This window comes from Grammomys surdaster, unplaced genomic scaffold, assembly GCF_004785775.1.
Source record: "Grammomys surdaster isolate TR1022 unplaced genomic scaffold, NIH_TR_1.0 174, whole genome shotgun sequence".
Classification (NCBI taxonomy): domain Eukaryota; kingdom Metazoa; phylum Chordata; class Mammalia; order Rodentia; family Muridae; genus Grammomys; species Grammomys surdaster.
In genome coordinates, this window is record NW_021604622.1 from 8,626,870 (window position 1) to 8,651,634 (window position 24,765).

Below are 24,765 nucleotides of genomic sequence, written 5' to 3' on the forward strand. Positions count from 1 at the left end.
TTTTTATTGGGGTCACATTTCTGACTTCCTACTGCCAAGAGATGGTAGAATGTCAGGAATTCTTGTTGATGTTGGGATTAGTACCCCCACTAGATTCTTCCTAATGTTGGGGTTCTTCCTGTGTTTATTGCAACCTCATTCTCAAAACATTCTTCTCTCACAATAGTGATTTGGTCTCCCACAGCTTTTTTGCTAGTCTCAATTTCAAGGCACCCTTAATTATCCTCCCTAACTTCACTCTTCTTTTAAAGTTTTTTCCTCCATTAATTAATGTATTTATTCACTTTACATTGTGATGGCAGCCTCCTTCTCCTCTCAGCCCCTCCCCCCCCATAGTCTTTTCCCATACTCCTCTGAGAAGGGGGAGGGTCCGCCTGGGTACTAACCCACCCTGGTACATCAAGTTACTGCAGGATTAGGCACATCCTGTTCTCCTAAGGCCAGAAAAAAAAAAAAGAGCCAAATTAGGGGAATAGGATTCTGAAGCAGGCAGAAGAGTCAGGGATAGTCAAGCTCCAGTTGTTGGAAGACTTGCATGAAGACCAAGCTGTATATCTGCTACCAATTTGTATATGTGTGTGTGTGTGGGGGGTAGCTGCAGACCATGTATTCTCTTTGGATGGTGGTTCAGTCTCTGGGAGCCCACAAGGATCCAGATTAGTTGACTCTGTTGGTCTTCCTGTGGATAACACCACTCCTTTGACATCTGTATTTCTACAGATCTTATCTTCTGTACAGACTGCTCCTATTTGAACCTTCTTGTTCCCCAGTTCCATTATTTCTTTCTACATGCTTGCAAGTTTTCTTTGCTCCTAATCCCAGGATAAAATTTAATCTTGTTTCTTCAAACAGGTAACAGTAGATGAAATTGTACTTTTTTTTTTTAACTAGTATTTCTCCTTTTCCAAACTACTTTTCATTTTGGAAATGGCATTTTAAACTTGTCACAGTTTCTTTCTTGAGATTACATTGAAGACTTTACCTAAATAAGAATACAGATTTTGTAAAATTTAGGAGCTCTACCGTGATTTTAATGAACCTCATTCCAGCTGAAATTTTTTGAATTTAATTTGAAATGAACTCTGAGTACTTACTTACTACAAGGCCCCATACTGGGGATAGTAATTTACACAGGAGACTCTCATCTGAGAATTTTTCAGGAGAGGTGCCTTTATTTGTTTGAAATATAAAGAAGACATGTATGTATTTGTTTATAAACTATACTGAAGATTAAAATTGCATGGTTCTTCAGTTATCTGATGAAGCTGTAACTCTTCTTGTGATGGGATGTAGAGATACGGTTTTCATGAGGTGATTCAGTGAGGTTAGGAAGTGAGGAGGGTGGGATTTCACTGAGAAATTAGTGTCTTTGTAAGATCTACATACAAGGAAAGAGATGGACCAGATGAGGCCACAGTGTCCTTGTGCCTATTTGTAAGCCGGGAAGATCTTGCTCACCACAAAACCAAGTCTTGGCATCTTGACCTTAGGCATTCCACCTTACAGAGATATGAGACATATTGTGTCCTTTAGGCTCCCTACTCTGTACCATTTTGTTCTGAGAGCAAACACGAAGCACACACAGTCTACAAACAATTTTCAACTGGTTTGTTTATTATGTTGCTACTTATATGATTGGTAACTCAGCTCACCTAGGCATCAGAGTGCTTCCCCTCCATACAGTTAACACAGCAAACACAAAGAAGGTTGGCCATAAAAGTGAAGTGGGAAGAAGCCAGTTAGACATTTTCACCAGGTCACTGTGACTTCCCCTACAGCTTACAGAACACTTCAGCAAACACAGAAGGGGGTCTGGCTTTCCTATGCCTTGATACATTTTTGTTGAGAACTTGGGCAATACTAGAAATAAACTCAAAATGAAGGTATAAAGGAAGAGGAGAGAGAACACACAATTGAACATGTTATCAAATGTTTTTACATATTCTATTTCCTCTCCACAATCTCTCTGAGGTGAGAAGTCATCCCACTGATATGAAGGTAACCAAGGCTTAAAATACTCAGGTTTGGTGACTGACAGGCAGGCTAGGAAGGACAGACCCCAGCTTCAGACCCGAGCTTCCCTTCAAAGTTGGATGCTCTACTGTGGCACTCAGAATTCTTCTTTATCTATATTTGCTTTGTTTTTCTCAAAAAAAAAAAAAAACCACCAACCACCAACTCAGTGGACTAACACTGGACTTTAATTTTAACGAGACAGTAAGCTGCCTGACCTGGAAGAACTGTTGTTTGCCTCTTAGGATTTGTCTTAATTTAAAGACCTGCCAGTCTACGAAGGGTCACTAATCTCCTTCCTGTTGAATTATCATGCTGTATACACTTTGCTTTATGGCTCCAGATTAGAGCTGAAGTCCTCCCTTGTTATTCATTGCCTTGATTCAGTAAGAGAAGAGTTGGTTAATTTTTTTTTTTTCTGGGAGGATCCCCAGTGATTACATTCTGGCATGCAAGAAAAAAATTGGATTTATTTATCAATGTATAACCAGCTGTGTGGGAGACATCCTCTTCTGCTTTTTCCAAGTTAGTTAATTTGGGATTGATGGAAATAATGAGAAAGGAGACACACATTTTGGGTCTCTGGTTCTTCAAAGAGAAGTGTTAGTCTAAGATGTACTTTCTTAAATCTGACCTTTCTAACCTCAAATTCCATACTCATAATTTGGAAGATTGTAGATAAAAGTTAAGCCAAAATCAAGGTAAACGAGAAAATTGCAAACCAAGGCAAGCGCTGGGATCCTTTTTCTTCGTTGGAGTGTTCTGTGGCTCTCTTAAATGAATAAATTCTACAGTCCCTGGGGTCGACTCAGAAACAGCAAAAGGGGAAAAATGAGAACTGAACCTGTCAGCTGTGACCAAACACAGCGAGTATGTTTCTGTACTTTATCTTTGAAAAAAGACCTTTTCTTTGAAAGGACTTTTTTTGTTTCTCTTCAGCTTCTTTTCTGATCTTTAAGATTTTCCTCGAAATATTTACCTAACTTTCCTTAGAGAATTTTAATTTCATGCATCAGATACATCGAAAGTGAGGAAGTGATGATTACACTATGACTGGCTGCCATTTAGACGGTATGAGGCAATGATAATTTGAACATCTCATTCAACTTAGAAAAGTTTAACTAGGGAAGGGATGGGAAGATTTCGGCCTCCTGCTTTCTTGGTGAGATCATTTACCATGGCTTGCAGTCTGCTCAGCTTAAATGAATGAAATGTAGTCTATCGTAGTTCTGAGGGGTTGTTCAGTACTAAGGTGTCAGGATCTGTTTTTTTTAAAGCCTCATTCTTTGTCTTGTAGCTAATCATCCTCCCTGGGTCCTTTCCTCTGTGTCTGCTTTAATACGTTCTCATAAGCATAGTAGTTATGTAACTATAGAGGCCACTCTAGCAGCCTAAATCTACCTTAGTGATCTCTTCAAGGCCTTTGTCTCCAAATCCAGCAACATTTGGAGATATTCTGGGTTAGGAGTTCAACATATAAATGAAGAGGACCATCCACAGTTTTTTGCACACACCTTTCTGAGGTCAGTGATTGATCCATTGCTCAGTTCCTGATTCTTTCTTAAGTATTTCCTTTCGCCGCCTTCAACGCAGCTCTAAATAAAGAGAACATCCAGTTCCTGCTCATGGAAACAAATGAGCTTTTGCTGTACTGCTTTTGAAAGTTTAAACGTGTACAAAGCACATTTCATAGAATGTAGCATTATCTACTATTTTTTCTCATTTATCTTTCTATCTCCATGTGGTATGGACCTGTATGTGTTTGTATGCTTGTGTGTGGATGTGCATGTGGTGGAGGCCAGAGACTGATTTCAGTAGCTTTTTCCAATGTCTCTCTGGTTTATTTATTGAAGCAAGGTCTCTCAGTTGAATCCAGAGCTTACTGATACCACTATCTTGGGTACCCAACTTGTCCTGGGCATCCACTTCTCTGGCCATCCAGCTGCTGAAATTACAGACGAGCTGTTAGGCCCACCCAGCATTTTAATGCATTCTGGGGGTTCAAATTCTGATCTTAATGCTTGCACAATAAATGCATTAACCACTGAGCAATCTCCGTAGCCTTCTTCCCCCTTATCTCCACTTTTATATCATGTAGGGAGCACTTATGATTGTTTTTTCAAACTCCTGGTTTACATTGTCAATGCAGGTTCATCTTATAATTTTAACACAACCTAGAGTGAATTCGAGAGGCAACAAAAATATTTACAATCAAAGAATAAACCACTGTGTCCATTATATCTGTGCAAGCAAGTTGTCCTACACACTGTGGGCAGCACTTCTCTGAAAACCACATGTAATCGATGCAAAATTAAATTCTAAATACCCATCAAAAGTGGAGTGAGCTTTCTAGTTGATGTAATTCTCTTGATATCAGAGGAAATGGGCATCAAATTTGGTATTCAGAAAGTATAACTTAGTGCTTTTAACAGCAGGCAGAGTAATTAGCTGAGCAATTAAGAGGCCATAAATTATAACTTTAACTCAGATAGCCATCCTCTCTAACACCTTGGGAAAGTCCATTATCCATTACTTCCTCTATTCCCTCCAACCTCCTCTATTTTTGCATCTATAAAATAAATCGAATACCAGAATTCTACACAAAGTTACCAACGAACTAAATAAGGACAGGTTTAGGAACAGTGGGGACCCCTAAGAAAGTTTGGTTAAATCTTCTGCTTTTAGGCACATTGATTTCACATGATGACATGTGGCTTTGGTTTTCAAAAATGTTTTTAAAGATTTATTTTTTATTTATTTATTTATTTAATGTATATGAATGCTTTATCTGAATGTACACCTGCATGAGCCACCGTGTGGGATTTGAACTCAGGACTTCTGGAAGAACAGCCGGTGGTGACCTTAACCACAGAGCCATCTCTCCAGCCTCCAGTTTTCAAAATTTTAAGTATATTATGTATGTTGACATTGTTTTCGTATAGTTTTTACATTAAAATCATTACTAGAGGCTTTCTATGTATCATACATACACGTTATACCCAGGAATGGCATACTAGCTAATGTCTGTTGCAGAGAAAACCAAATTTATCAATAGAATCTTGGTTGTATCTTACGTTCCAAGGTCAACTGTGAAGATGTTAAAGGAAGGTACTATGCTATTGTGATCATTAATCCCATGAGTACCTACAGGTCTTGATTGAAGAATCTGTCACTAGGCCTCCTCTCTGTAGACCCATTTCAGATTCGAGCTGAGCTTTAACGTTCTTTGCCTTTCCAAACCAGTCGCTTAAAAGTGCTGGCTTGTGTTTTTTACAAATTCCACTGTGTTGCCTCTTCCTTCCCCACACCTAGTTACTACCCAAACCATCAATCTACCCTTTATCCATTTTTATAGTTTTGTATTTGTTATCCCAAAGGGACATTATTCCTTCAATATTTACTGCTGAGACACATTTATTCATCTTATCTTTTGGGGGAAAATCACATATCTGTTCCTTATATATATCATTTTCCACTCTGCTCTTCCCTTAGGACCTTGATGGTGCCCAGGTTCATAATACTTGAGTGATAGCACATTTTAAAGTGGCGACACCCAGGTGGCAAATAAAAGTGGTTCCTGATGGGGAACCAGGAGGCAGAAGGCCATGAGGATCGTTGTCTCAGAATGTCATGTGCTAAAGCAAGAACTAGTCTGACTCTTGCTATGTTTCTAAGAAATACTTTATTCAGGACTTTTACAGCAGGAGGCAAGACCATTGAAGCAGGGAGCGACAGATTGAGTCTTCCTCGAAAGACAATGTCAAGTGGAAATTTATAGTCATGGAGGTTGGGAGGGAGTGAATGGGGTTGAAAAAAAATTAAGAAGGGTATATTGAATGGGAAGAAAGTCTTCTATTGTGACCAAGTAGGATTTCTGTTGAAGGCAGACAGTATGACCTAATGTCTGACTTGAGATGATGTTGTTAAGGATTTTGTGAATGGTAAAAATCAGATAAGAAAGGCTGGAGATTCCCTTTAGTTGACTTAGTAGGTTTCTTGGTTAGATTGTGTCTTGGAGACCCAGAAAGTGTGGAGACCAAAGCCAAGACGTTACATGGAAAAGAATCAAAGGAGCTTGACTAAAGTTACATTGGGAGAGACAGCTCATCAGAATATTACAAGGAACACTGGATGGTGTGAGCATCAAGAAAATGTACTTGTCTTTTATGCTTCCAAACAGCTCTCCACGTGATCTTTGCAGCTGGTCGGTGTCCAGGGTCTGTGAAAATCTTGCCTTAAGAAGCTTTTCTAAGTCTCTGAAAATTTCCTGTACTTTCAGTTATGTCATTTTACCCTAAGTCATGGTTTTGCAGATTGTTTGCCTAGCTCACACATTGTGAGCATCTGGAGAATTTGTAAAGCCATGTATGAGACTGGGAGGACTTGGATGGCTGAGGGAGGGAGAGCCTGGTCTTTATAGAACATCTCTGGTTCAGGCCTACACAGCAAGACCCCACCCAACATTAAATATAAACTGAAATCCATGATTGGTTGATATCTCTGACCAGTACCAACTCATTGTGGGAAATTTTAGCATGAACTTCAAGTGCTGGAAAGTATCTATTTCTCGAGATTAGGTCTCATATAACCCAGGCTGCCCTCAAGCCTGCTATGTATCTGAGATGTACCCTGCTGTATGCCCTGAACTCCTGATCTACCTCCTCAGGCCTGGGATGACAGGCCTCTGCCACATCTGGCTTAGTGTTGGCAACTTTTGGACTTTCCTGTCTAAGCTGTGGTACAACCAAGGTAGATCAATGGCTTTAACTGCAAATTATGAAGCTATAGACAAATTATGATACCCTTTCCCTCTTCTCAAAACAAAGACAGTCTCTATCCTCACATGCAGCAAATTCTTAATATTTTCTGCTCCTAACTACACAACCAAAATTCTCCTCAGTTTTTCTTGCAGAATATGTTGTCCCTGCTTCGGCCCTTCTTCCAGAGAGCCTTTTCATACTCCTTGTTCATCTACACACCTCATATCAACAAGAAGTCTGACTTATAACTGATAAGGGAAAAAAGAGGATTTCCTGGTCATTACACAACTTCTTTAAATAAACAATGTGCTGGAATCTACACACCTATTTCACAGCATCCATGTGTCAGGCCTCTGTTTGAAAGACTGTTTATGAGTAAGGGAGACCAAGAAGCATGAGTAAGGTACGGGGAAACAGCATGTGCAGTCTGCCATTGTTTGGGAGCGAGACAGAAACTTTGTCTAGACAACCTGTACTGTGGAAAATTCCTTAGTCTACTCTGAGGAAGCTGTTAAGCCTGGCTGTGAGAATTCGGCCCTGTACTTATGAAAGCATTGCTAATAGTTATCCTTTTATTCTGTCTGTGCTTAACACCATGAACGAGTCACCTTCACGGGGAATTCTAAAGCTTTTCACAGATCCCTCCCTCGCTCCTTTACACTGTAAAAGTTTTGAAACAAATTATTATTAATAAATTATATCTCAATATCAACTTTCTTCTACTAGAACTCCCAGGCAGCCACAAAAACTAAAATAAAGTTATCCCTCTACCTATTTACTCTGCCTAGAGTCTGAAGCAATTATTGTTAATCCTATGAATTTCAGAAGTATTTGGCACAAGTAGTATAAAGACTTATAATCTTACAGTTCCTCGGGATGATATATAGGCAGGCACATTATTGAGCAGGATTTGGAATCAATGTAAAGCAAAACATACAAGATGTAGTATAGAATAGCTACATGAGTGAAATTATCGTGAATGCAGACGGATGATTAATATGAGAAGGTTATAACCTTTTCATAGAATGCAGTTGCGCTGAGTTCAGAAACATGAGCACTGGTCTTTCTTTTTCCTTTAGAACTTTGTATGCAATCTGTTTTCCTTTAGCTTGTACTTCGACGACAGAAGTTGTCATGTCAGCATTACTTAGATTATAAACAAGAACCATCATCTGAGGTCAGGCACTTTGCACAGGCCCTTTTAGAAGTGACTTGTCACTCAGAGATTAGCCAGAGCTGAGACATTTCCCTGATTCAGGTCACTCTGGGAATTAGGCTGTAGCTCACGGTAACTGAGGCCTCCGAGGTCACTTGTTAGACCCGATACCTTTTTAAAAATCGATACTTAAGACCGCAGCTTTGGAAGGCCCATTGCTTGCTTGAAACCAATAGATGATATGTGAGCGTTTGTTTGCAGAACATCCTTCACACTGACACGGCTCTGGAAGTGAGCAGGGCAATGACGAAGTGGTTAATCATTTGCTCCTCGCCTTATGCGTATCTGAACGTATCATTACTCATCGGCATCAGTAGGTGCGGTTGCGGTTTTTTTCTTTTTACCTTTTGGACTGGTGGGTTACAAGAAAAGAAAATATAAATGGTGAATAGTGATTAACAGAAGGTAGATGTTGAAATATCGGTGCTGTCGGCTCTTTGTTTTGCGTTTAACTTTTGCCGGGATTCATTGCCACAGACGAGCATTTGAATGGCTTCATGTCGACGGTGTGACAGGCAGCTCAATCCTTCAGAAATATTCCTAAAATACTTTGAAGCCATTCGAATGTTCACTATGCATGTAATGTTAAGTAGAAGCTCTCCATCAGTCTCGATGTGTATGCCTGCGCTCAGACGTGGAAAGGCACATCTAATCAGCTGAGGAATATTTTATGTGTGAGCATTCCAGGGTTGGAGATAAGTTTCTCCTTGTTTATTTCCACACAGTTAAAACTGTGTGGAAATGTATCTGCTACATTTTAGGAAATGGGACTCATTCATTCTGAAAGGGAAAATCCTCCATCTACTTTGTGACATCAGATCGGATTTCTTCTGATCCCAGCACCAAATCTTACCCTCCCAAAGTCCCAGTGGGAAGAACTAGTCTATCATCGTTTGTACTGCCAAATCCAGAAACTTTGGATCTCTCTCCTCCGATGAATATGTCACTTTTCTTACCTTTTATTTTCCATGGATAATTCTTCACCTATTATCTGCTATTCTGCCTTGGTTAATAATCCAACTGCATCTCTAGCAGTCTGCATTATCCCAATCCACAGGGACTATACATGGAACATTCTATATTAGTCAGATTCCAACTTTGCTAGCAAACTGACATCCATATGTGTGCATGTAATCCTTGAGCATCTTAGCCAAGAGTCCTTTGTCCACTGGCTTCGAGTTGTGTGTTTACTTTTTGAATCTCCATGATTGTTCTTATTCCTTTATTTTTCAAGGCATCATATTTCTTCCTGGGTTCTAACTCGACAGAATCATACTATTATATGAAAAATCCTCAAGGGATATCTGTAACACATTTTCGTGGGTAGAGGCATCAGATGTAAAACACTGGCTGTGTTTCCTTGCAAAGGTATTTCAGACATCTGGCCTATGATGAGTCTTTCAAAATCCTGTCTGGTATGTAAGAGACACCACATCGTGAGTGACTGGGCCTTGAGTTAATCTTTAACTGTCCATCCAACCTCACATCTTATCAGACCATGACTGTTTGCTGATCAAACAGAAGACAGTTGTTATAAACTCAAATTCCTTCTCAGTTACTATTAAAAATAATTTGTGCTGTATGTAACTTGACTCTTGTCTTTGCAAGAGAGGAAATAAAAAATTAGTGTGCTAATATTAAGAGATGTCTTTACTATCTGGGAGTAACATAGTGGAGTATCTTCTTTTTAATTTTTTTCTCAAGCTCATATTTAGAGGGGCTAGAGAGGTGGCTCAAAACTTCAGATACCATACTGTTCTTACAGTCATACTTACTACCCACATTCATCTCAGCCAGGAATAACGCCTGCAAGTCTAGCTCTTGGATGTCTTTCAGCTTTGAACTCCAGGTCTCCTGGACACCTTAACTCATTCATATATATATACATACATATACCCACACATAGACATACATATAATTAAAAATGAAAGATAAATCTTTTAAATAAAATCATGGTTTTAGGTATCTGAATACTCTATTTTATGTATTTGAACATTAACTTTTCTTAGTTCAACATTTAATGTTGAAAGCCAACTGGGTGTGATTTTACTTTTATTTTTATTTTAATTATTTCTTTTATCTTTGAGGTCATAGTACAATTACAGTACTAAACAAAATCGTTTTAAAGATGTACTAACCTGTAAACAGATTCCTATATTTTTCAATCCGTTACTTTTTTGTCAAAACTCTGGGCTGAAATGTATTTAGAATTCTGTTTCGTGTTTTTTTTTTCTCCTGTATTTTATTTATTATATTTGTTTGTCAAAAATAAAATAAAAAAATTCAAAATGAAGATGCGATTATATTGCTCTGTATTTCTTCAGGAATGCATGGTTCATTACAGATTTTATTTAAAGTTGGATTCATTTTGAGGTAGACAAATAGAACTTTGGGATATGTCCAATATTGTTTGCTAGATTTTGTAAATTACTGCTGTAAGAAATTGTGAAATTATCAGCCAATAGCCAGACTGAAAGTGGGTTAAATTTGATATCAGTGAGGGCTTCTGCTTTGATTTCCCTGGCCTCATATTTTGATGCATATTCCCAATGTCCAGACAGACTTAAACTTTGTCTTCCTCAATATATCCAGGCCCGTCAACCATGTATCCTTTGAGCTCCAACAGTAGAATAATCAGAGACAAAGGCCTTCCATGCTGTGGAGCCAACAAGGTGTGTGAAAGACTCCCTCCTTTTCTCCCTAACTAGTGTGCCTTGTCCCAACTGCATAAGTGTTATTGTGTATTTTATATTCGATTGGTAGATTTATTTTATAATTCTTTAACAGCTGTAAGCTTAAACATTTGCAGGACTTTATATTTGCTTATGCTTGCATTAAATCATAATAAAAACAATTTAACATTGTGAAAAGCTGTTCAGAAAGAAGACAGAAAACCAACTAAATCAGCCCCAAACCTGATCTCAGAGTTAATGTCTCATCTAATACCACAAAAAAGAAAGCAAGGATACCCAACCATCCAATGAAACAAAAAACCTTATCCTCATATTTAAAATCCCCAGAAAACTGGTCCAAAGTAGTAATGTTCCATCAGTTTCTATTTCTTTGTCTCTCCCTCCCTCTAATCTGGCTTTCTCTTTATCTTCAGCAGAACTGACTGTGTTTAAGAGCATTTTCACTGGTTTCACAGATCTTATCCCCGTATCCTTTTCTGTGTGTTTTTCTCCTCAGTTCACTGACATCATTGGCTACTCTCCCTCAAATCTCCTGCCGCTGACTTCTCAAACTGTTGTGTGGCTTTCCCGCTCACCTTCTGGGCTACACTGTCCTTTGCAACTTCATTTCTCTCTATGTGGCCACTGAGGGCTGACATTTCTATGAAATTCCATCCTTTGTTTCCCGAATTTCTGTATAACCTTCTTAGGGTTATTCCATCCACATCCGTAGTTTAAGTAACCAGCTGTATAATAGGGACGCTGAAGCTGGTATTTTTATCTTAGGTTTTGCTTAGCTCCAATTTTGTACATCCATATTGTGCTTAGTTAAAAAGTTTCATTTTAGATGTTTTAAATATGCCTGAAACTCAAAGTGTCTAAAACTGTACCCATGGACTTCTGTCCCAAACTTGTTGCTTCTAAGTTTCCTATTGTGCTAAGCATACCTGTGCCTACCTGTCACTGTCACTTAGCCCAGTGCTGGGCTCTGCTCTAGCTACAGTACCCTGCTTGTCATTCTTTCAATAAGCCAGGATAGCCATTATTATGACTTCTTCATGCCTGCAATGTCTTCTCTCCGTGTCTGCTGTGGAACATAACAGCCATGTGGCCATCTTAATTAGAGCAACGTGGCTACTCTCATGTTTCCTTATAGAAGTTAGTAGGGTTGGTCATCAGATGATGGGCTAGCCATGCCCTCCTCTCTTTCCCTGTTAGCTGTGTGATTCTTCTCTAATGTACCGGGTCTTATGGTCTCAGGTGGTTCTAGAGTGTGGAAGGTTAACTGGAGGGCAGTCTCCATCTGCTTGATTCTGCAGAATCATTATCCGTGGTAGAATAAGACATTTTTGATGTAGCTTCTTTGGACTCCCTGAAGTTCCTGTAAAGTTATAGTTTATTTACGCTCCTTTAAGAAGGTTCAATGACTTCATTGGTCCACCTGGTTGAACATGGGTGGACTGATGGTTTTGATGTCTCATTGGTTCCCTATCTGTATTAAGTAGGTAATTATTTGTTTTTCCTGAGAAAGAGCTTCCCTCCCCAGTTTTCAATAGAGTATAATCAATATATACAACTGAACCATATGGAACATTATTGACTCAATGCTAGGAACCTGGATAAAGTATAATCAACATACATAGCAGAACGATATAGAACATTATTGACTCAATGCAGGATTAAGTTCTACTCTGAAAACTTGGCACAAGAGGAAGACAGATTAAAAGTGTGGTAACAACAAGAATTTTCAGTAAGTTTGTAGATTTGTTGGAATAATAAAATTTATACTGGTTGTTCTTTAGGGCTTCCTGCCATCTTCCACTGCAGTGATTTATTCTTGATGCAAAAATGCAGATAGAGCTATCGGTCCTTTGTTTATCTCTTATTTCAAACATTGTCTCCTCGCAGAAACTTGCCTGCATCTCTCTAAGAGAGTAGCTCAACCATCTGTTATTCTCGGTCACATTGTTACTTTTCTTTCTTCGTTCTTGTAAATATCTGTTATGCTATTGTTTATATATGTAGTCTCTGGAAACTAGAGTCTAAACTCCTCAGAAGAAGCTACCTTATTTGTGTTGATTGTAATTGTTGAAAATGGGGTCGCCTGCATCCTAGCAATGCAGCTTATTAGTTTCCAAATTCCGTCTCTTCTCTCTATTCCCATAGCATTACCCTTGTCTTGGCTACCCTCATCTCCAGCTCGCAATAGCTCTCTAACGGCATCCGTTTAGTCACCCTCCGGTGCACATATTTTCCACTCTGCAACTAGAGTAGTGCTTTTATGGAAGCAAATCTGATAATGGTTCTTTATTCCTTAAAAAACAGTCAAGCATTTCCCATTGTTCTAAAGATAATGACCGGAATCTTTGAGGTGAGCTATAAAACCACGCATGATCTTCCCCATCGCTGAGAGTCTTGTCCCTTGTTTCTCCCGGCTAACTACTTTGATATTCTAAAAGTTTTTCAAACACACCATTTCCTTCTCACCTTGAATCCTCCACATGTTCCAGTGGCTGCTGTGGTATTTTGGTGGTACTCGCTCCCTGTTCTAGAATTTATAAGGTCCATTTCCTCACACTTTTTAAATTTTAATCTAAAACTCATTTGGTATGTGTCTGATACCTAGCTGTGTGTTAGCATGAATGATAACGGACTTGGTAGTCTAGGATTATACCCTGATACACACTCTGTTGCTTCCCAACTAAGGAGCCTAGTTGGCTTTTAATTCTAATGTTCTTATAATTTGTCAGCATACGCATTTATCTATTTATTGGATTTTTTTCTGAACCCCCTCTACTAAACAGTGAGCTTCATGTTGTCTGGATTTGTGGCCCAGATAAATGTATGACATCAGACTCTAAGCACTTCTCACATGCTGACTCTTGCATGCATTAAAATTTATTTTGACTTGAAGATTTTATCATATTTGTTTATCAGTCAGACATTCCCGATGACAATAATTTTCTGCCTAAAATCTGAAGTACCCATTTTTACACAGCTAACTTGAGCTTTGTATCCTGAGACTTTTTTTGAAATGATCTGAGTTTCATCTTTGTGTATCTTTCTAGTTGCCTCTAATAGGAATCTTGCTTATGCTTTTGTTTACAAAATCCTACGATGAAAATTGCAGCGTTGGTCAAATATAAGCCCGGTTGAATGGGGGCTCGGTGGCTTTTGCCATAAGCATTTAAGTTAATCTGTTGGCATGAAGAGAACACATTTCTTCCTATTTGGCAAGACATTAACTCATTTCAGCCATGCAAGCTGGCAGTTTTCAGAATTGTATCCTAGTGGCTGGTGCAAGCCAAGGCAGGTTTCCAAGGCCTTTCTCAAGCCAGTGGCTCACTTTCCATACTGAGAATCTGACTAGAAATTTGTCAAGAGAGACCAACTTAGGCTATAAACCATGATTGATTCAACTCAATAGTGGTTTGAATTGTGCTCCGTGAAACACTGACATGAGTGGAGATCAGGATGAAAGGTAGGACAACAACCAGGATTTTCAATCAGCTTGCAGCCTTGTCGCAGCAGTAAAATTTACACGCATTTTGATTGGGCCTTCCTGCCATCATCCAGCTGAGTGATTTATTCTTGACTTGTACCATGATGTGATTCCCTGTCCCAAATCCCCCATCTGGAAGAGCTCCATCTTTCTTGGGTCAAGCAATTTTCAAACCTTGGATTTCAATCTCACTGTCTTGTTGTTGCTGGGTATAGGCTAGCTGGTCCTCAAGGTGCCTCTCCATCCTTACAATTCATTTTCTTCGTAGACCTGTCATTTCCGTTTCTGAGCCATCTTCATCTTCTTGCTCAATAAAGATATAGAAATTACTTTGTGAGGCTAAGCCAGTGGGATGTCATTTGAGAAGTTAAGGAGAAAAATGTGAATTTGGGAGCTGTGTAAGAAAATAGATGTCCTATTTTGTCACAATGGATTGTGGCAACATGAAGTTCATTTTCAAGTGTTTGTATCTTTCCACTGAAAAATATTTCACTAATTCATGTTTAAATTGGACACTTTGAATGGTGGCAAGTTTTTCCTAAGTATGCTGAAATCTGTCCTTCAATGTGATTGCCATCATTTCTTGCATGTAGTTTATTTCTTGGGAAGACCCTAGAGCCTCTAAAGATATGAAAATCAGTTGTTCTGCATTTAGTCATCACATAACTTGTGTTAATAATCCCTAAAAAGAATATGTAGACATAGACAGAATACATTACTACAGAGTTGAATTTAAGATATTTTTTTAAAAAAGAACTTTGGTCTTCTCATATGTGGATTTAGTTTTACCCAAGAGAGTACCATATTCTGATTAATATGATGTTTCAGGGACAGTAGATTTCAACATGCCTTCTTTTAAATGTAACAAAGCATTCTTTCTGGATGGAAAGATCACCCTATCTAGGAATCTAAACCCAATAGACTGTATAAATTATAGACATCTCTGGAAATAATTAGTTGCTATTTTTCCATTTTAGTTACCACAAAGCTAACTAAGCCAATGTTCCACAGTTAGGAGATCTTTAATATACTCAGAATTAGAGGAACTGTATGGGCTCTTGCATTGAGGTAAAATCTGAAAAATCAGGTTTACTCTTATCTCCAACACAGAAATTTCTTAAGATTTCCTGGCTCAGAATATACTTGCAGTGATAAATTTAGACTTTGAATAACTGTTTAGCATAGGAGAGACCCTGCTGAAAATTAGGTCACTTTATGCATTACAGCTTTAAGAAAATCAATATAGTATTTCTGTATATTTCCTCTAAGTGAAAATGTAGCTCATCTCCTAAAAGAGACATCAAAGAACTAAAATATGATTTTCTTTGTCCCCTGCACGCTCCCAGGAATTAAGGATTATATCTCCTTTCCTTTAGCATTTGATAAAATCTCCCAAGTAACTGCTAAGAATAGACATGATAAGACCTAGTTAAAACAGAGTATTGAATTGATAAAAACCCACCTAACTGTTCTGCTCACCACCTGCCTTGAAATTATAGCTGTTAATACGATTATTCTAATCCAGCGGCAAGAAGAAGAGAATATAGTCACAAAGCATCCAATTCTCTGACGTTGCAATAGAGATTAATGCTACTTATGAAACAGGAGACCAGTAGCTTTTGTTTTGTCCTATTAGACCCTTGATATAGGGACCATCTCCATATACTTACATGGAATAACACAGGAAGCATCTCTGTAGGTTTTTATATCATGGATTTGTTTTCACAAAGCTTCTCAAGACACAGTATATCTTAGCTCATTATACAACTTTGAGTCATACATGCCTATGCCATCTATTTTAGTACCATACTTTGGGACACATTTGTAGTACCACCTTTATTCATGCTTTAGTAGTGATGTGCTGATTGTCAAGTACAGTGGGTGTGTTCATGTCAATCTATTATTGTAAATGAGGCTGCAACACTGTCTTCTGCTATTTGTCTGCATGCTTCTATAATGCGCCTTCCCAAGGTCTTGTCATTCATTCTGCAAATGCGGTGTGTTTCATGCTGGCATACTCTGTGGTGATTTTGCTTACTTAATATATATTCTCCCCTCTCCTTCTCTTCCTCTCTTAGTAATAAAACTTATTTTAAAACATAATCTAGGTAAATGTGGTCACTTCCTTACCCACTTGAAACTAGTTCCGGATGATGAAATATAATCAGGTCTAGAAGCTTTAGCTCATTAGGGTACTTGCTGAGAATGTGTGAGGCAGCTTGACGCAGTCCAAGTACTACATAAAGCAATCTAGACCAGGGTATTATTGTGAAGGCATGTCCTTATTACATATGCCCATTAAATGCCTGAAGATTAGCACACAGTGATTGTGAAGGAAGTCTCTAATATGTGTAAAGAGAAAGAAGGTTGCTGGACAGAGCTCTGTTCCTTACTTTTCTCTTGATCTTTTTTGTTCTGAATTCTTACTGTTTCATAAAAAGGAACTCCTGTTTGCCTCAGCCTCAATAATTTTCCCATCATCATCATTTCAAAACTTTGTTGTTATTGTTTTTTAATTTGTTTACTAATAATGTTTTAACTATTAGTTAATGTCCCTACTACAGACATGAACTATGGTGTTGTAACTATAAATCATCATTAGACATAACATAGAAACATAAGGAAGAGTTAGTAAAAATTCTTTAAATGCAAAATTGACTCATCATTACAGGCTCAAACCACATGGTCCAAGTCAGGACATCTTTATTTGATGCTCTTTATACAAAAAGACGTCACAGAACCCATGGGAAGTCAATTTATGAGGTACTGAACTTGAAAGTTGCTCAGCACAGACAATGTGACCAATACCCAATAGACTTTCTTCTCTGGTGTTACAAATATACAAGTGAGGAGACAAGGGACCCCATTTGGGTGGGATGAAGAGTCTGGCCACAGATGAGTGGTGATGTGAATTATTAAGCAAGCAACCAGAAAGAGAAGCAGGTATTGTATGAAGTCGACTTACTATCTTCCCTGTTTTTTTCTCTTTTCTTCCTCTTCTCCTTATAACATTAACACTATTGTGATAGCCGAGATAGGTTTAGTTTTAATTTAAAATTGAAGCCTGGCCATATATCTCTGTACCTAGCAGTCCTTCTGAGGAAAAAATCAAACTGTGACTTACTGGTTCCTCTGGTATTTGCATTGCTAGACTCTTGCTCTGTGTCTTTCCCCTTAGCGCCTTATGTGATGGGAACATTTGCATTTCTCTGAGGTTCCTGCTCCTCTCAGCCTTCACACGAATCCTTGCACACATAGGCTTTGCCCATCCTCCCAGGTATTAACTTAGTGCTCTGGGTAACTCTGTTTGGTGCAAGCTCTGAAGCTCTAGCCACTTACGAAATTAGTTATGTAAAGAAGCCTATGTTCACAACTCCTCGACTTTCTTAATTGAAAACCAAGGGCCATGAATGGTAAAACATAATATCATTCCAGCACTTAGGAGGCAGAGCCAGGAGGATCAGAACCTCAAGGTCCTCCTCAGCTAAAAAGTAACATGAGGGCCAGATTGGGCTACATGAGACCCACATGAAGGCAAGATTAAAATGATAAATAAAAAGGAAAGAAATTAAAACAATGATTAAGTGGTGTACATGGAGTTTTGGAAGGTTGAATTGGATTGGTACATGGATTTAGCACACAATAAACAACACAGATACAGCTCTGCACTGCATGTATACGTGATGAATATTACCACTATTGTTTTTAAAAGCACTTCTCCAATCTTCTTCAATAAATTTGACTTAGATATGTTTTTTCTGGGTTCCTACAACATCAAAATATTGCTATTTTTCAACATTCTGTTTTCAGGAGAACTAGAACATTTGGAGTTCACTTTGGGTTTTGTTACTAGTAGGGTGGGTTTGTACAAGTTGACAAACTTCCCATGTCTTGTTTTCTACTCCAGTGAACTAGGGGTAATATATAATCTTTTCCCCAGTATTACTATAAAAGAAAAAGGAGCTAATACTTGCGCCTGAATTACTATAAGTTCTATAGAAATATCTGCTACACTAATTACATTTTTACATAGTGTCACTAAGGTAACAGAGGCTTCCTGGAGGCAGGGGTTGCAACACTGATGATTTTTAAATTTCCAGCACTTAATATTGGGTAGCTAGTTAAATGTTAGCAGGATTAGAAGACACCCGGGCTAGACCTATCTCTCAATTATCAGTTACAGAACTAAGACCTGGAACTACAAGGCTCTAATTACTGGACAGAGGTACTAGAGCTGAGTTAAGTCTTTGGCCCTGAGAGGAAGCATGGCATCCTGAGCTGTCCAGAAAGCCACTGACTGATAGCTATCTAAGCCTGGTTCTTAGACCCATCCCCTGTGTGGGAATACTATAGAGCAGGGAGCTTTCTTATAACAAACAAAGTTGTTGGCCCCTCAAAGAGGAGCCAGTACTAACAGGCCAATCAGTCACCAGAATAAAAAAGCATGCCTCAAAAAAGCTGTCTCTCCCAGACACCTAGAAATAATTTGTGTCTAAGAAGTGTATGGACACAATAGTCTCTCTGGTCTCTCTCCCACCATGAATGTATTCTGCAATGGTCTCCTGGCCACTGTCTCTTTCTCATTCTTTGAGGATATCCACTTTGCTCTGCAAAATACAATGCCTATCTTCTACTCTACACAGTGTTGTGTCACATCTAAATTCTTTTGATGGAGATCACAGGAACCGGTCAGGCAGGCAATGGGGGGATGTCAGACAGAGAGATTCTAGTGATACTTGCAGATATCACCACCGCAGCTGATATACAACACATCTGTCCTGAATGACAGATGAAAATTTTTCATCTTGTTCCGTTAAAGACTGAATTTAAAAGTCAAAGCTAGTGATGTGTTTTTCCTTAACCACTCCTAAATATACTGCCCAGGAAGAGTGAGACCATTGGCCTTCTGTGGCTTTCCCACTCTTCTGATAGGATTTCTTTATTCCTGTCAAACTTGATAAGGACCACAATAAACAGAGAAAACGCTAAACTGCTGACACATGAAATGGCCCATTAGAAATTCTGATGTTTCTGCTATTTTCATTTTCATAGTTCTTGGCTGTAGTATGTAGGTTTACGTAAGGGCAACTTAGGCCATGAACATTTTTATTCTGAGTGACAAATTGCAGTGAGCCTCTGCTTTTTACATTTCTCACACACTGCCCAGTCATGGGTGAAGCGTTTGTTGTGCTTTCTTCAATTTGTTTGCTGTGTGTATGAATGTGAGTGAGTGTGGCATTAAGTGTTGTGACAGATGTACATGTCTATGCAGGTGTGTGAGCAGAGTGAAAGTAGAACATTGATGTCCTCTGTTACTCTCCTCTTTATTCAACTAACGAAGGAACCAGAGCAAGGCTGGCAACCATCAAGTCCCAGTGGTCTTTTTATCTCCACCCTTCAGATTATTGGGGTTGTATGTATGCCCACAAGTCACCTTGGTCTCAGGTGTAGGTGTTGGGATTTGAACTTAGATCTGTATGCCTGTATAGCAGGTGCTCTTATACACTAAGCCATCTCTCTTGCCCCAACTTCTTTTGTTTGTAAATGATTAGGTATCAGGCTCCCTGGGTTTTTTTTTGGGGGGGGGGCACAAAAATAAGTATCTAATACTCAACGTTGTTCTGTGTAAACAATCGCATCACTCAGTTGAAGGATTTTATCAAGTAGAATTTCACAATCACTTCTATAATTTTGAAAGATCAATCTGGAGTTGATGAGATGGGAATTTGGAAGTGTTGAGAGCCATATAGAGGATCAGTAGCTCAGGGGAACAAAAATTCAGGCCAAGAACCCAAACAGAAACAATTTTGTGGGTGGAGAGAAAAGGAGGCGTTGAGAGGATGCTGTAGTTTTCATACTTAACCTTTGTACTGACTAGTGGTGATGGAGGATATTCACAAAGGCCCCATGTATCTAGATTAGATTGTTGGATAAAGAGTAGAGCTTTTGAATAGTGAAGAAAGAAGAGAAGAAATCTATTTTGTTTAGAAACATAATTACCTGTTTCCAGAGGTGAGATATCTGTGCGTGGCATGATGGATATGGCTGGCAAGCTGTTGTCACAAAGCTCTGGAACCCAGGCGGGAGGTCGTGGCTGTAAATGTACATTTAGAAGTCATCATTGCACAAGCACTCACATTCACCATTCCTCTGGGTGACATGAGTTGCAAGGCATTTACAGACAGAATAAGCCTAGAATGAGCTGTAATTTACTACAATGGCACACTGGTCTGCTTCTTAGAAGATGAGGCAGAGTGGATAGGAGATTCTTCGGAAACTTTGGGAAACTTCAAATGGGAAGCTCAGGCTTAAGATCGTGGGGGAAAAATGTCCTTTCTTGAAGACCTTGAAAACCGGATTTGATGATTTATATTTATATGGCTGATTCAGCAGAGCAAGTAAGCATCAAGTAAGCATGTGGTTATATCCTTAGTGGCTAATAACCTCCACTCAGACTTCTTCATCCATAGAAGCTATATATGAGACAGTCCTGTGTGGTACTTGTGTTTTAATATAAAATGCATTGAAGAGGACTAGCTAGTGTGTGTGAGACTGCATGTTTTGCATGTGCATGAACTTATGGTGTGCGTGTGTATGTTTGTGTGTGTGTGTGTATGTGTGTGTGTGTGTGTGTGTGATGTGTGAAGTAACTACAGATACCTTGCAGAATATATTATAAGAAAATCAGACCCAGTTTTCAGGAGAGATAATTTCTGGGAAAGGGTCAGCTATAGAGAAATATAGCTGAAATATAGATCAAATTCTAGAAAATGTGCTGGTTTACAAACTGAAGAATTTATAACTATTTAAAACCAGTCTGTAGTAATACTATGGTTGTTAAACCTAATAATGATATTTTGTATTTTAGACACGTTAATCTTTACTTTTTGAGATATTAGATTTTCCTGTATTTTATAAAAATATATGTTGATTAAAGGAAAAGACATTCTTTATTATGAATAGATTAAAAACCACTGTCAGTAGCTGATGTACTTCTGTTTTCTGCTTGACATAATTAGTGTCAATAAAATAAAACAAAAGTAAGGAGAGAAATGAAATAATATTTGGAATAATGGCTAGAAGTTACTGTGTTATCTTTATATAAAATTAAACTGTACCAAATAAGAAATAATAATGGCGTGAGATGTCAGATATGATAGTTAAGAAAATTTCCTAGGAGATCATTAAAAAATTAGGCTATGGGGACTTCCTAAACATGTAAGTATGGCAAAGGCAAGATTTTGTCTTTAATTTCTTAGGGAATTTCAGTTGGGCTTGAGAGGTAAACTGACATTAAACATATTAGCAGAATAAAAGTAGACAAATTTATCTAGTGTAAGCTTTATGTGACATGGGATATTGGAGCCATCACCAGGACATGAAAGCCCAACAAAGTGACAAAATCTAAATGCTTTAGCCTGGGCTGAACAAAGAGTGTGGAAAAAGTAAACTCTGTGAGAGGACAGTGTCAGCTAAGGGTAATTTCAACATGATCTGTTTGCTCAGAATTCTCCAGGTCTCCATCTCCATTTCCCCTTCCTGAATGACACTCTCCTCTGGGTAGACTTAACCTCTTGCTCTCAAGTAAAAAAAATAAAAAAATAAATAAAGAACAGAAAAGGGAAAAAAAAGTAGAGTCAGAGTCAGGGTGCTCCTTTTGTGCCTGTGCTGTGATCTTGCTCTCTCCCTATGCCTGCAATAGCTTCCTTCGTCCCTCCTTCTTCCTGTTTCATTCCCTGTGTAAGTACAAGTGCCTGCATGCATGTGTGTATGTGGGTGTGTGTTCATAAATGAATTCTGATGTCGGCTTGGCATGATATTGTGTAGAATATTCTGTCATCTTTTAGTATCGTAAGGTAACATGCACCATTTAGCCACTAAAGAGCAATTGGCTACACTTGTGTTCCTAGGCTTGATCCCTGGCTCACAGCTCATGAATACAGAGGGCTCCTCTGGGTGCCTAGGAATCCGTACATTTCGCCATGAGCAAAGAGATGTTGTGGTCTTAACCTATAGGCCTCTTTTTATGACTTCAGTGTGAATTCAGCAAAGTCCACTGCAGTCTTAACCCCCTTCGTATTGTTCTGAAGGAATATCATGACCAAAGCAATTTATACAAGAAGGCGTTTAGTTGGGGTCTTGCTTACAGTTTCAGAGAATGAGTCTATGGCCATCATGGCAGGGAGCATGGCAGCAGGTAGGCAGGCATGGCGCTGTAGCTGTAGCTGTAGCTGTAGCTGTAGCTGTAGCTGTAGCTGTAGCTGTAGCTGTAGCTGTAGCTGTAGCTGTAGCTGTAGCTGTAGCTGTAGCTGAGCATTTATAAATGTTGAGGCAACAATCGTAAGGCAGAAAGAGAGAGAGCTAACATGGGCTTTTGAAAACAGTAAACCTAGGCAGTAATATACATTCTCCAACAAGGTCATACCTTTTAATGTTCTCCAAACAGGTCCACCAACTGGGGACAAAGTAATCGACTATGTGAATCTTTGGGGGTCATTTTTAGTCAAATTTTCACAGCTGCCTGAACAGAATCCCTGTGTAAACTTGATCCCATGGTGACATGTGATCACGTTTCCATAGGAGCCAACAGCATGGGTCAGATATGGAAGGGTGACAGACTCAACTTGCAAAACTCAGAGCACTTTGACCATTTTGATATGTATGAGCAATGAATGGGTTTGCTTCTGAATGTTTAAATCTCATTTTTCAGCAGTCAGTAAGAGGAAGAAATGTATGTTTTGCTTTACCCATGAGCTTTTAAATCATTTTAAAATTTATCTTAAGGCATTCAGGAGGATTTTTATTAGATCCACAGATGAAATAGTTATGAAAAGGGTATCAGTTTATATTGAGATTCCCCCCTTTTTATTGTATTTTTTAACCTTAACTCATGCTTTTTAGTGAGAAAATGGTGTTATCTTTTTTTTCACATAAGCCCTTTTTCAGAATTAAAGTTTCCTCTTACAGAAAATTATGGAGCTGGGCCACTTTAGAGTATTCTGTTAATGTAATAGGTATATCAGTTAGCTGTTCTGTAAGTTGCTTGTTTGCAAAAAATAAATGCTTAAAAAGTATGCTTACTTGAAATCGAATTAAACTATCTGCTTCTCCAACCAGAAATCTACTTCTGCAAGACATTTACTCTTGCAGGATATATAGCATTCTTTTACAATTTATGATGTCAGTTGTTTTTTTTTCTTGAGAAAATCAGAACATTGTACTTTGTATGCTTCTGAAATTGTTTCTATAGTCACAAAACAGCAGGAGTGCATGACTACTTCATGGAAGAATTCTTCAGTCATCATGTCATAGCTGCTTAATTTAGACAAAGTAATACTGTGTCACCGTGGTGTTTTAGTGCAAGATAAATCACACTTTGTTATGCTGTTCTGCCTCTGTGTAGTTAGAATTATACATTCTTCCAGGTTGGGGAAGATTTTACAAATGATGGAGTTTTAAAGCTGAATTTGTAGAAAAAAATTAACTGAGATTAATGGCGAAAAAAACTGGTGTTTATCTATATTTTTATTGTTATTTCTTGTGTAAAACACTTAACTTTAAGAAAATGTGGATAATTTTAGAAATTGTCTCCTCTCTAAAATGAGGCTTAGAGACTGCAAACAACTTAATTACTCACTAAACCCATACCTGTTGATTAGAAAGAAAGCACATGTTTTCTAGAAAGAAGTCTTGATCTTTGTTAGATGAATTTTAAAAAGTTTTCTCTGTTTTTATTACTCCAAAATATAGAAATAGAATTTCTCTTAGACATGACAGGGGTAACAGACTTTACTTGGATTGTGCTTTGGTGAATGGTCTCTGCTCACACTATTTGAGAAGTATGACGGTTTCAAAAAACCTTGCACTGGATTGACCATTGTATCAGATTTTCTAACAGCATACAGAGCAATGGATAAATTAACTACACTTAGGAATATGTGAGAAGTTGATTGGTGTTCCTCAAATCCCTTGATGTATTTAAATATTTGTTAGATTTTCAGCTTCACTGTGAACTTATTTGTAGAGTCTTTTCATTAAATGTTACAGTAATTTATTAAATTGAAAATATTTTTTTTACACAATATATTCTGATTATTGTTTCCTGTCTCTCTTCTTTTCCCAGTTCCTCCCCAGGTCTACTAACGTCTGGATCTACACGATTTATGTCTTTTATTAGAAAACAAACAGGCATCTAAGGGGTAATAATAAAATAAAATATGAGATAACAAGATAAAACAAAAACAAATTAGAACAGGACAAAGCAAACAGAAGGGAAAGAACCCAAGGAAAGGCGCAAGGAACAGATACAGACATAGAGATAAACTGTTCACACACGCAGGAGTTCCATGAAAACAGAAAACCTGTGGGATAAACATAAAATAAAATGAAAGTAGAATTATAATTTAAAAAATGAGGAAAGGAACCTACACAGCTTGTTTTGGGTTGGCCATCTGTCTCTGGGTATGCGACCTATCTTAAAAGAAGTTTGTCTCCCCAGTGAGACTTCCTTGGGGAAACATAATTTTCATTTGCAAATAGTTATCAGTTGGGGATGACGTATGAGTTAAGGATGAGGACACGTGTTCACTTTTCCATTCAGCT